The sequence below is a fragment of the Thunnus albacares genome, chromosome 1 (genome assembly GCF_914725855.1).
Source record: "Thunnus albacares chromosome 1, fThuAlb1.1, whole genome shotgun sequence".
Classification (NCBI taxonomy): Eukaryota; Metazoa; Chordata; class Actinopteri; order Scombriformes; family Scombridae; genus Thunnus; species Thunnus albacares.
The window spans coordinates 18895863-18908327 of NC_058106.1; the positions used below are offsets into that span (position 1 = coordinate 18895863).

General features: G+C 40.1%; 1 protein-coding gene across 1 annotated transcript in view; it reads left to right on the forward strand.

Moving 5' to 3' along the window:
• Positions 1-11947, forward strand: part of mafa (v-maf avian musculoaponeurotic fibrosarcoma oncogene homolog a (paralog a)) — an 83473-nt gene extending 71526 nt beyond the window's left edge. The window contains exon 3 of the mRNA XM_044347601.1: positions 7017-11947. The gene's annotated coding sequence lies outside the window, so the exon portion shown is untranslated. The remainder of the gene's footprint in view (positions 1-7016) is intronic.
• The last annotated feature ends 518 nt before the right edge of the window (positions 11948-12465 follow it).

Below are 12465 nucleotides of genomic sequence, written 5' to 3' on the forward strand. Positions count from 1 at the left end.
TAAACTCTCAATTAAAGCTATTTCAAATGTAAAAAGATAGCATTGATAAAAGACAGCATAGATCTATAATGTTATTAAAATTTATAATCTTTCAAAATAATCTGCTCAAACAAGTTAAACTAGAAAACAATGAAAAATAAATCCACATTTTGGCAGCATTTAGAATGATGTCCAATAAAACAATGAAAATTGAAGGCATACTCTAATTTGCAAAGAAATACATTTTTTTGATCTTTAGATACAACTTGACTGTTGTAACAGCATATTAATCTCCATTATTGTACTGAATATTTTTTATTGCAACTTATAGCTGTCATACTGTATTTTACCATAAGTTGAAAAACTATGTATATGTGGGAAATTTAAATAAAAATTGCTTTTATGTTACCACATAAAAAACAGAGTTATGAAATGGCAGCTCACACACACACACACACACACACGTATATATATATATATATATATATATATATATATATATATATATATATATATATATATATATATATATATATATCACTACTAGAAAAGGGAAGAAAAAACAGAAAGCAGCCTAAATTGAGCTCAACAACAACTGCTGAAAGACATTCCGCTCACAGCGTGTTTGGCTGTGCAGACGCTGCTAAATGGCCGCAGATTGTGAAACACTAAATGAGTGCGGTGCCGCTCTCATTGTGGGTTAGTCTATAAACACAGGATCTGATTGGGTAATCAGTGTCTCTACTATGGTCTCTTTAACAGTAAATTCACCCCAGTGAACTGGAGGAGAGCTCTCCAGAACAACTCTTAAAATATCTACAAAGATAACAACTGAGTCCTGCTTGACTCACCACTAATATTAACAGGGACTTTCCACAGCAGTCGCACAGTAGGTGGACCTGAAAAGTCCATCATGATAAATAATCATTACTTCTGTCTATTAGTGATCATTTTAGGTCACGTGCGCACAAAGTATGATTTGAATAGAGTTTCTGCTACAATGCCTCTCATGCTTAGGTTAAAATGTGGATGATGAACTTAAAGTCGGGTGACTAATAGTCACAGTGCACCACTCCCTGCAGTGCTGCATGGAGTCACACTTGACTTGATCACGTGGAGTGCAAAACTGTGCTATATCCACAATGAAGATGCTTTTCACGTCTCTCACTGAGGAAATTCACAGCACAACATACACAATGTGCATTTATTTATATATCTTTGTATTTAGTCAACAAAAACAAAACAGCAAATGTTTGAAATGTATGTCAGTAAATGTCTATTAAAAATGGCAATCTGAAATGGGAAAAGAAAAATGTACAATACTCCGTCAAGTATCCCTGACTATTTTGCATAAAACAGAAAATTTAAACACCAACAGTATCTTGTTCAGTGAAAAGATCAGTCAAATACATGGAAGGTCATCTGGACTTTTCTACACTTAAAATGCTCTGCTTTACTAACATTGCTGGAGGAGCATTTTTTTTCCACTTGGCAGACAACATGAAGCATATTCATACTTCTTCATGTGTCTCGGTCTTCTTTCTTTTTCACACTTTCTCATGTCTGCTGCATGTTGTTCAGAGCCACGTTAAAATGGAAATAGAAGAGGTAAATTCAGTATGCGCAAATGTTCAAAAATGATATATCTTAAACTCTGCAAAAACATAACATACAGCATTTGTACTTTTTTTTTTCATCTCATGCACATGGCGAAGCTATTAGGCACGTGTGTGTATTGTTTTTGCGTGTGTGTGTGTGTGTGTGTGTGTGTGTTCACATGGTTGACCGAGACAGACTCAGCAAGACAAATAGAATAGAAAGAGGCTATCGGCAGATGAACCACAAGCATTTGCATCTCAGGAAGTGTGTCAGCCATACGGGACAGTCCCAACACTGAGAACCTCTTACTGCTTTTATGCCCTAATTCATATACACAAATAGATATATAGTAGAAGGACATAAAGCATATCAGCATCAAAGTAACACCACCTCTATATGTACACCTCTCTATGTAAAAAGAGAAACTGTAATATTTCAAGTAGCTTCAATTGATCAAACAACAGGCAGTATTTAAGTTTTCTCTCCAAACAACGTATTTCTATTCATTATTTTTATTTTTCCATTATGTTATTTGACATTATGTTATCTGATTTCCTCTTCCAGTAATATTGCATTAGGTTTCCAATATTCACGGTGTGTTTTTCCATCTTTCACAGATCAAGACTTCATGGGCTTTTTAGATGAAAAATTATCAATACAAGATGAAGCATCAGCAAAAAAAGCAGTGACACATTGCCAACGTGCTCTTGTTCCCGGTGCCAGCATCAATAATTCAGCCACTAGCTCATAACTTTATTTTCAATGCATAATTGAGGCCAACCAATGTTTTCTTCAGCCATTTATATGTCGAGCAATTTTTAAACAATAAATGGAGCAGTCCATTAAGCTTTTAACATCATCTCGTCTTTGTAACTCAAGTAAACGCTGGAAAGTATGGACAGTGTTGTGCTATGTGTAGTGTGTGTGTGTGTGTGTGGGTGTGTGGGGGGGTGATTTCAGGTGTTTTCTCTCTGCAGTCGTAGCTACAGTTTAAAGTCTTAAAGGCATAACTGTGGGAAAGCTGTGGTGGGTAAATGAAAAAGTGTAGACTACTCATTCAAAAAGTGTGGTTTGGAAAGGAAGGGGGTCTTGGGGTGAGGTGAAGTCTCTATACCTGCATGTGCGTATGTGTGCGTATGTGTGTGTGTGTGTGTGTGTGTGTGTGTGCGTATGCGTGTGTGTGTGTGTGTATATGTGTGCCTTGTGATTTACAGTATGTCTGATTAATAGTTTAAAGTAATTTTAGAGTTGCCTGTAGGTTATATCTGAGTAAAAATCTTTGTATTGTAGGAGGCTCCTACATCCAGTGACTCATTACATGAGCTGACTAAACTCCTCGTTTGTTTTGTACAACTGCTTAATAAATATTGATTTACTATTTTAATTACATGTTAATCTCAAAACACATAGGTGCAAGTGTTATGACTCTCTCAAGTCATGCTGCAAATTTCCTGTTTGCAAATATTTATTGAGGATGGCATCCTGAGAGGCCTATAAAAGTGAGTAGCAATCATTAAACAGAGACTAGCTGTCTACAATATCTGCACAAGTGTCAATATCAGCAACACAGTTTGACCTATGCTACTAATCAATTACTTGCATTGTTTTTTTGTTGTTTTTTTCAAAAGCAATAATTACTAGGACACACACAAAATGAAACCGTTATCATTTTCATCAATAATAAAAGGGTACACAGACAGTTCAGTGCTGTCTGTTTGTATCTTTTAAATACATTTTAAATGTCTGAAAACAGCAGTAACAAATTTCTTTGACAAGCTATTTAATTATACAGTAGAGTATTTATGCCAGTCTCTGAGAAAATAGTGGTTAACTTAGAGAAGCTTTAACTAAAACAAGTCTTGTCTGACTCTTGGAATGACTGCAGGTTTAGGCCAGTTTTAATTGAAATTATGTTTTAATATTTTGTATTATAATTTGTTAGATTGCGTACAGTAACCACGCTTCAGCCAAATGTTAGAGTGGTTGAATGGATTTTCCAAATTCACAAACACTATTTGTTGTAACATTTGATTTACGAATGAAGGTCTCACTACAGCCTATATTATTCTCCAGAGGTTTAGGTTCCACAGGTTGTGTATAAATGTTCTGACTGCCTTTGATGAGCTGCATTCTCAGGTTGAGGTGAATACATGGGCCTGGAATTGACTAAGTGTGTTGTGGGATAAAATATGTCTAACTTTATGATTAATTTAATTTAAACTGATTGAGATAATCATTATTTACAGTCTATGGCTCTTGTGATCTGCTTATCACTGTACTTCACTGTAATTATTGCCCAACCTGATTGCTTTGTAAGGCGTAATTTTACAATCCACCGCAGGGGATTTTTCAGACTTTGTGGGAAATCGAAACCACAAGTGTTAAAATGGGAGAAAATAATGAAGCAGATCACTGAAACTATTTTCTTCTTTGTGCAGATCGCTTTATCTCCCTTTGGCAATCTACTGATGATATGTCATCATAAGTAACTAACTCGACAGCAGTGTATTAATGAAGAATCGTACATTTATTGTTGAATCTGGTTATTAGCTATAACGGGTGAGTTTTTTTTTTTGTTGTTGTTGTTGTTGTGCAACAAATGGGACCAGAAATAACCTTGCACTCTAGAGTTCTTCATGGCAGACTATGGAAGCCATGGAAGCCTGAGTTTTTTCACTGGTAATTCATTCTGGTTGAAGTTGTGATCATCATGCTATGTCCTGATTGCATTCATTCAAACCATGTTTCAGTAGTACATTCACGCCTTAAAAATGTAAACTCAAGTTTCAATGGTGTCAAATGTGTACTTCTCAAATATTGTATTGGTAGCAAAATTGCAGTCAACAGTCATTTGGCATGTCTTTCATTTCCAGTTGATGCAAAATAGTAAAGTAAACACAAGTTTACATCTTAAATGAAGTCCTATTTTACAGTCTTTGATAAAAAGGAAAACCTGCAGCCCCACTGTAAAGTTCTACAACAGCAATGGACCCTTAGAGTTAGTTTATGCATTCCTCCCCCTCTGCTCTTTCTTGCTGTCTTGCTCCCTCCCTTTCTCTTGCCTTCTCACTCTCATTCCAAATCCTTCCATCACAAAGATATATTGAAACCAAGAATGCATTAGGATGATTGCTAGTGTAAAAAAAATTAAAGGGAAATACTGTCTTTTTTTCTTTTCCAGGCAAAAAAGCTGTAAATTAGCAACAGTAAACAAAATGTTTTTAATCTCATCTGCCCTAAACAAAATGAACGGTGTGCAGAATATTTACTTTAGATAAGAGTGTGCAGGAGTGTGTGTTTGGGAGTAATCCATGCAGTATGTAGCATTTGCATGGTTTGTTCCTGAGATCAAGGTTGCTGGTTTAATTGAGCCTGTACTGGACCCAGGGCTGAGAGAGCAGGCAGAGGAGCATCGATAAACTATGAAATGGTTCCAATATGGCCAATCGATGAGGCTTTGTGAGCAGCTCCCTTGGGGCTTTGATTTTCCTCTCAAACAACAATCCAGGATCTCTGCTCTTCAAAGGCAAACTCCATCTTTGCTGTTATTGTTGTTGTTGCTTCCCCCATGTTTGAGTGATGTCACTGAGGTCGATTTTATCCATGTCCATAAAGGCTCTCCCACACTTGAATCACCCGGGAGACGGCTTCTGTTGGTCTGTGCAATGGTAACAACAACCAATAAAGGTCAATCTCCCATGGTAATGGCCAATTGGGTTTGTTCCCATTATTGGCCCTCTGAGCCGTGGTCAACAGATGGAGAGCTGGCATCACCGACACAAGTTACACTCCAATCTTAAGGACGCTCAGCTCTGTCTTTGAGCGGTGTTGTCTTCCCTCAGCTTGTGTTGGCCTGTACATCACTCCATCATGTGCAGCTCCTAAGGAGGCTCCATAAGGAGACCCGTCGCAGTAGCGTCACAGGAGCGCTGCCAGTGAGGGCTAACCGTCTAACCATTTCAGCTAATTGCCTCATTAATGATTCACCGGTGTTAGGCTGCTCTAGCACTTCGCTGTGGGGAGCAAATTGTTCTGATTGGTTTGCCTCTGTCAATTATTGATGAGGCAGTGAGCTGAAGTGCTAACACCTGGCTTTGGAGGTCCAAATGGCTCTGCATTCCCATCACATACTCTGTTATCACACACCCTGGGACCACATTCGGTCTTGAAGGGCTGGAGTCTTGACTGTTGCTGTTCTCAGAGAGTGGATGTAGCATGGCCCGGGGCAACGGCTGTGATCTCAGTTGTGAGGATATTAGCTCATAGAACATGGCTCACTGCTGCGCAAAAGGTGGACAAAACAGAGACATATAGCTCACAGTGATTTGTGTTGTAATGTCACATGGTGAGGGGCCACTGACACAGCTGGATTGTGTATCTGTTTATACTGTGTGTGTGTGCGTGTGTGTGTGTGCGTGAATACCACAAATAACAGTGATATTGGAAATAACCGTGTGATAATAATAGGAAAAAATATATAATCCTGTCTGTTTCTTTTACAGTATCTTAAAAAATGCAGTTGTCTCTGGCTCTATCCATGTATGAATCAAACATCTATGGCTAATAAATAACACCTTCTTTGGACAAAACTAAATATATTCAACTAAGATAAGAACTTTAGATTTTACAGGCATGAGTGGAGCTGTACTGGTATGCAATGCAATGTCAATACTTGCTTTGTTTATGGTGCTTTATAATGCGTGCAAGCTAGGCACCTTTACAGTGGGGTCATGTAATTGGATCTCCAGTAGATAGTAGCTGGATTCCACTGTAGTCTGTGTGTCTAATGGCCCACCCACAAAGCACTCCTTCTGGCTACATGAATCATCTGTACTGAGTGCCCATGCTGCTGAGGGGTCTAACCAAACTTTGGCACAAAAAAAAAAAAACTGAATAAAGAACAGTATTTTTGTGTTTTAACTGAACAAGACCAGATTGACTAATGTAAAGGCGTGTAGACATGGTGGAGACTCACCACTGTTTGTGAATTTGCTCGTCTCTCTTTGGCCTTAATTGAAGCTGATTAAAGAGTCACCCCCCACGCTGACGCCACTGTCACTCTGAATCTCAGCGCAGTGGGCTCGCCATGTACACTCACAGGGTGGTCACTCTGCCTTTGTTTTACACTGGCACCAGTGACAGCAGGGCCCGGCCCTCCCCTCCCCACCCCACCCCCCCAAATACTGTGACTGTGACTCACTGTGTGTCACCCATAAACCAAGGGTCCTGTGTAGCTCATAATGCGGACTTCACTCACTGTCTCATGGTGCATGTTATGTGTGTGTGTGTGTGTGTGTGTGTGTGTGTGTGTGGAAGTACAACAGTAAAGTGTGTAAGAGTCTGGTTGTCTGAGTCAAAATTGATTGATTTTGCTTTTCTTTTTCTTTCCTTGTCCAATCCCTCTTCAATTCCCTCCCTCTTCCTCTTCCTGTTAACAGATAACCTAACGACTGAGCAGTGATGACATCAGAGCGGCTGACCAATCGCACGAAGACACCTACAAAGCACAACATTCAAAAATGACTTCACTGAAGAACAAAAGACAAGGCCCGCTGAAATCCCTCAAAATCCCCACAGTGAAATTCTTTAAAGCCTCTTACTACTCCCGTTTCCCTCCCTGATATTTTACCTCCAGCTTTTTTCTATGAAACATGAAAAAAAAGAGAAAAAAACAACGGAAAGACTCATAATCATGAGATGGTTGACAACGCCAGAAGTACACAACACCAGATGAATACACTGGAAGGACTAATTTCTCTTCGGTGGGACGATCGTTGATGCATGCTTCTGTAAATAGATCATAATAAAACCCTATTCTTATTCCTAATATAAGACACATACCAAGTCGCTCTCACCATCTCATAAACCTTCATGACTGTGGATAGAGTATTCATGGTTCACTATTTTCCATATAAAGCCAGTATTCTTCTTACCTTCTCAGACACCATGTAATTATCATTTCCAGCATCATTTCTCTACAACGTACTCTTTGGAGTTTTTGGACTGTAAAAATTGTACTTCCTATTATTCTTATTCTCTTTACATAACAACCTAGTCTTCCTCTCTAATATCCACTCTAGTACACGTAAAGAGATGAATGAAGACAACAGCATGGAACAGAGTATAGTGTATCATTACCGCTCCCCTAGTACAGTAGATCAAAAGTCTCAATATGTGGATATTGCAGGCATCCTTTTTAAAAGTTTAAAATACTTTCACTTGTTTTCGGATAGTTAAAGACATAGTCCCTGGTATCTGGACATTTTTCTTGTGTATTTGAATAGATTGCATAAAGACATGAGCTATAGGTAAAGCTATTATTTGACTACCTTAGAGAAATTATAAGGCAGCATTATTTTATTTTATTTTTTGGTATCAAATACTTTTATTTCGAGACAAATGGTCCAACTGAAAAGGGAAAGCAGCCAATTTAACCAAAACGTCACTTTAAAAAAAAAATCTTTCTAAATATCATTTTCAAATGTTATATTTCATTTTATAGTATTATTATTTACAGTTTTCCTCACCTATTTTAACTATTTAGTATTTCGCATTGCAATAATTGCCCTCTCCCTCCCATGTGAGGGTTGTAACCGCTATAACAGCAGTCAGCCTGAGAGGTCCACTGTTTTTTCTTTGCACGGTTTGAAACGATGCTCCGATCCCGAGCCACCACATGGGGAAAAGAACCCCTCATTGATTGCTATGTAGATGAGGACTCTGACCTCAGTCTTCTATGGACTATGAAGATAACCAAATGGACTGAACCATAATATGCCAGGCCAATGAATAGACAACCTCAAAGGTTATCTTCCACCGTGAAGACAGAAAACCTTTGCATGGACAACCGGGAAAACACTCGCTTGTTGAACACCTCACCTCCACCATCGTGCATCCTCTACCTCTCTCAGTGTGTGCTGTGCATCGAGGAATCCATGACTTTTCAGTGACCCCTCTTCTGTCCCCACAGTCCGCTGCTCCACTGCATGTCCCTAGAGCCTCATGAGGAGAGTGTCGCTCAGCGCTGAATGCTACTGATGGACGTGCACGGCAATGTGGAAAACAAAACAAACACTTGTTCACTTTGACACGAACACGAGTCACACATACTAGCGCATGAATACAGATGCACAATCATACACAGCGCCACTCAAATATGTTGCTGTATATATGTACAGTATATTCACTATGTATAGTCGCAGATGCTGTTCTTTGCATGTTGACTTGTAGATGGAATGTGACCATCATTCATAGAAGAGGGTGGTGTGCAGGTAGGCCTAGTCACTGGATTGCAAGAGCTTTGTCAGCTTTACATCTCCTTACTTTGATTTCAGAAAATGTACAGTTACATGACTGAAACATTTTTACCTCACCTGTTCCTATTGTGAAAGGTTCTCTTAAGCCAAACAGCAGCACTGATAGGTCATACACTCTTTCAAGGGACGCATAACCTCGCCTTTGATGTCAGACAGAACCTGGCCGCAGCGAGCATGGGTAGGAGAAGAGAAGAGGGAAGGCAAACTGGGGCGCTCCAATTAAGTGGCAGCACACAAAGTGGCACAGGGCATCCTGCCAGCAACTGTCTATTCATCCTATGTCAAAAGGATTTGCACATCTCAATGAGTCTATGCACTGCCAGAGAAGTCCAAGAGCAGAGCAGAGGGGAGCAGAGACAGAGAAAAAGAGCAGATTTTGACCAAAATTTAGTTTCTGTTCAAATATACTCCTATAGAATATTATTTTCTGACTGACAGCCACCTCGGAGAGTTCATAAACCCGTTGACCTAAAAACTGCTACACCGTTATGCAGCTCTCTGAGCTGTCATGACCTCATGTCCTGTCTGAGGTTAACTTTGTGTTAATGAGCATGGCCCTCAGCGCAACCAGATGTTCAGCCTGGTGGTTAAATACCTGTTACCCTTCTACCCCAATGGACACAGCTACACTAACAACTTCACAGAGTGAAAGATCATGTTAAATCCGGAGGACTTTTAAATTCTGTTTAACAGGTGCGTTTACTTTTTGACTAAAAGTAATAAAAAATCAAATCAAAATTTAACATGAGAACTAGTCACTTTAGCATAACTCAAGTGGTAAGCAACTTTGTATGACCCCTTGTGCAGCCAATTTACATAAAGAAATCTTCTGATTTAAATACAGTCGGAGAACACATGAGGGTATTTACAGTCAACATGTAAATAAACGTGAAATTAGGATTTATGACTTACTGTAGCAGTGATTATTTAAAGAAGATTTAAAATACAGGCAGGATGAAGATGTCACTCAAAGATGATGCGTTGTATGTCATAAGGAACAACACATTGAGCAAGTGCTGATCTTCTCTGAGCCTTGAGGCTTTACACTTTCTTAGAAGTGAAACAAAGCCCCATTTCTGCGCAGCTGCAGGCGATGCGTGACAGGCTGATTTGTTTTTCTGTGCTTTTGAATGCAAGTACTGTGCTGGTCTGATAGTCAGGCAGCATGTGTGCTTTTTATCTAGCAATGACCCTGACCAGATCAGGACATGTACGTAAACACGCATAGACGTACACCTTCATATACAGAATGTGTGCACACAAATGCATAAAGGCACATCCTTGCCATTTTTTCACACACACACACACACACACACACACCATGCTAATCTAAACAGCAAGGCTGTATGTAAACAGATTGTCGACATAATGGGATTGTTCAGTGTGCAAACAATAAGCTGTTAGCGTAATCACAGGTCAAAGATATATTACCCAGAGGGCCACGCTGTAGGTATATTAACATGATGGATATGTGGGTGGGAGGAGGGGGGCAGGGATATGAAGGATATAGAGCTCTACTGATTCAGATTTACCCCCTGTTGGGCCTCGTCCGCTGCCTTTCTCTTCTCTACTTCCCTCCTATGGGCCCCACTGAATCAGCCATCCTCCTTCTCTTCTCGCGCCTTCCCCCATTCACCCACCTCTTTCTGAGAAACTTGGTTCCTCCCTTTCTTTACCATCTCTCTCCTTTTAACTCATGTCATTTTCTATCTTCATTCCCTCTGTTTCCCCTCCCATTCCCCCCTTGTTCTGGATAGATATAATCTGTTTCAGCAAAGTGGTCCATCCATCTCTGTGGTCAGTGTGAAAGCGGGATAGAGCGGCCCCACAATCTTGTTTTTTGGTTCAAGTGAAGAAGGGTCTGAGTGATTCTGTGTGCAGATCAGAGGTGCTTCACCAGTCACCAGATACACAAACAAGAACAGGAAATAGCTAGAGAGAGACAGGAAGACAGCACTTATAGTTAGAGATATTCATATATGGTTGTATTTCTATGAACAATATGTTATATAGAATAGCTATAAAGCTGATAAAGAGGAATCGACACACCCCATACATTTAATATACACTTGACCGTGCTGAAGCTACCGTGCTTTTGTGTCTCAACAAGCAGCATACAAGTGTCATGTCAGTCAGGATAAATCCTGTGTAGCTTCCTCCATTGCACATACAGCTTATTAACTTATCTCTGCTTTACTTGATTACCATCTAGCCCATTCTTTCAACTGGTTAATAAGTCCATGTCCTGCTGACTAAACACCCCATTAGTGTCATCAGTGGCTGGCTTGCGTGTGTGTGTGTGTGCTGCATATGTCTGTGGACCACTGAAGCAGATACATCTTGGAGCCAAGTGACAAAGTAAACACAGAGGCAGAACACTGAGGAGAGAAACAAGCTGTAAGACAGACAATAGGTACAAAGGTGGCCGGTCTGGTGATGACAGTAACAGTCAAAACCCTTTGCCTCACGGAGGTGGATTAAGGCTTTTGTATGGACAACCCATTCAATATAATACAAGCTTCAATATGAGTCAATACTAGAATTATGAAGTATTTAACATGTCTTTTCGGCGTGACAAAGCTAGAACAGTAACATAAAAAAAAAAACATGCAGGGGCACACACATCCATGCTCTTTTTCTCTGCCTCTCTCTCACACACACGCTGTGTCTGTGTCTGGTGGGGTGTCATGATTAACAGCGACCTCAAGCCAGACATGGTTGGGGTAGTGGGAGTGGGGTCAAAGGTGAAAGGATTACAGTGAGGCAACTCATGTCAACTGCTCCGCTCTAATCCTGACCTCCGGGCTGACTCGAGACTCGAGAAAATTATTCAGACGTATGAGCTCAACATATCGCGTGTACATCCCCGCGTTTACTCACCGAACCGCTTACTAATTTGGGTACTTTGACTGAAACTACTGGAAATGTAGCTTATAAAGTGACACAGAGATGGATACAGAGATACAGTGAATGAGGGTTGTTCTAATGACCAGACAGCAGCAAAGACAGAGCAGACCTCCTTATGTCTCATAGCTAATGACAGGGATGAATAATAGAGCCTTTAAAAGCCCTTCCTCCCACCTCACTCTGGGTCGGCACATAAGCTTGTGCTCTGGGTGAGCAGTTAGCCATCAAGACCCTCGCTGAGATTAGATGAGCTCCCAAGGAGATTTGGGGGGGAATAGAGAGAATCGGATTAACCAAAATGCCTCAATTGGAATAAATGCTCCGGGCTGACCCCGGAGTAATACCATTGATAAATGCTGTAAACCAAATCTTTAGCATCTGATTAGGTAATGGAGGAAAACACACCCTTTAAACAACCATTAGCTGTAGTGGAATAGCCCAAACATTCATACAAGGGTTGTGTGCGACTGTATCAACACACACACAACAGACTGATTTTGTTATATGTGGTAGGGACTTTTACAAATACCCAAGTTCCCCACTATAGAAATAAATAAATGTGGGAATAATAAATCGCCAGAAGCTGTGGACAGGTGGCATTTCAGTCTGCAACGTTTAGCTGTGCAGTCTGGTTTCTGACAGCTTGATTTACTCTCCTGCACCT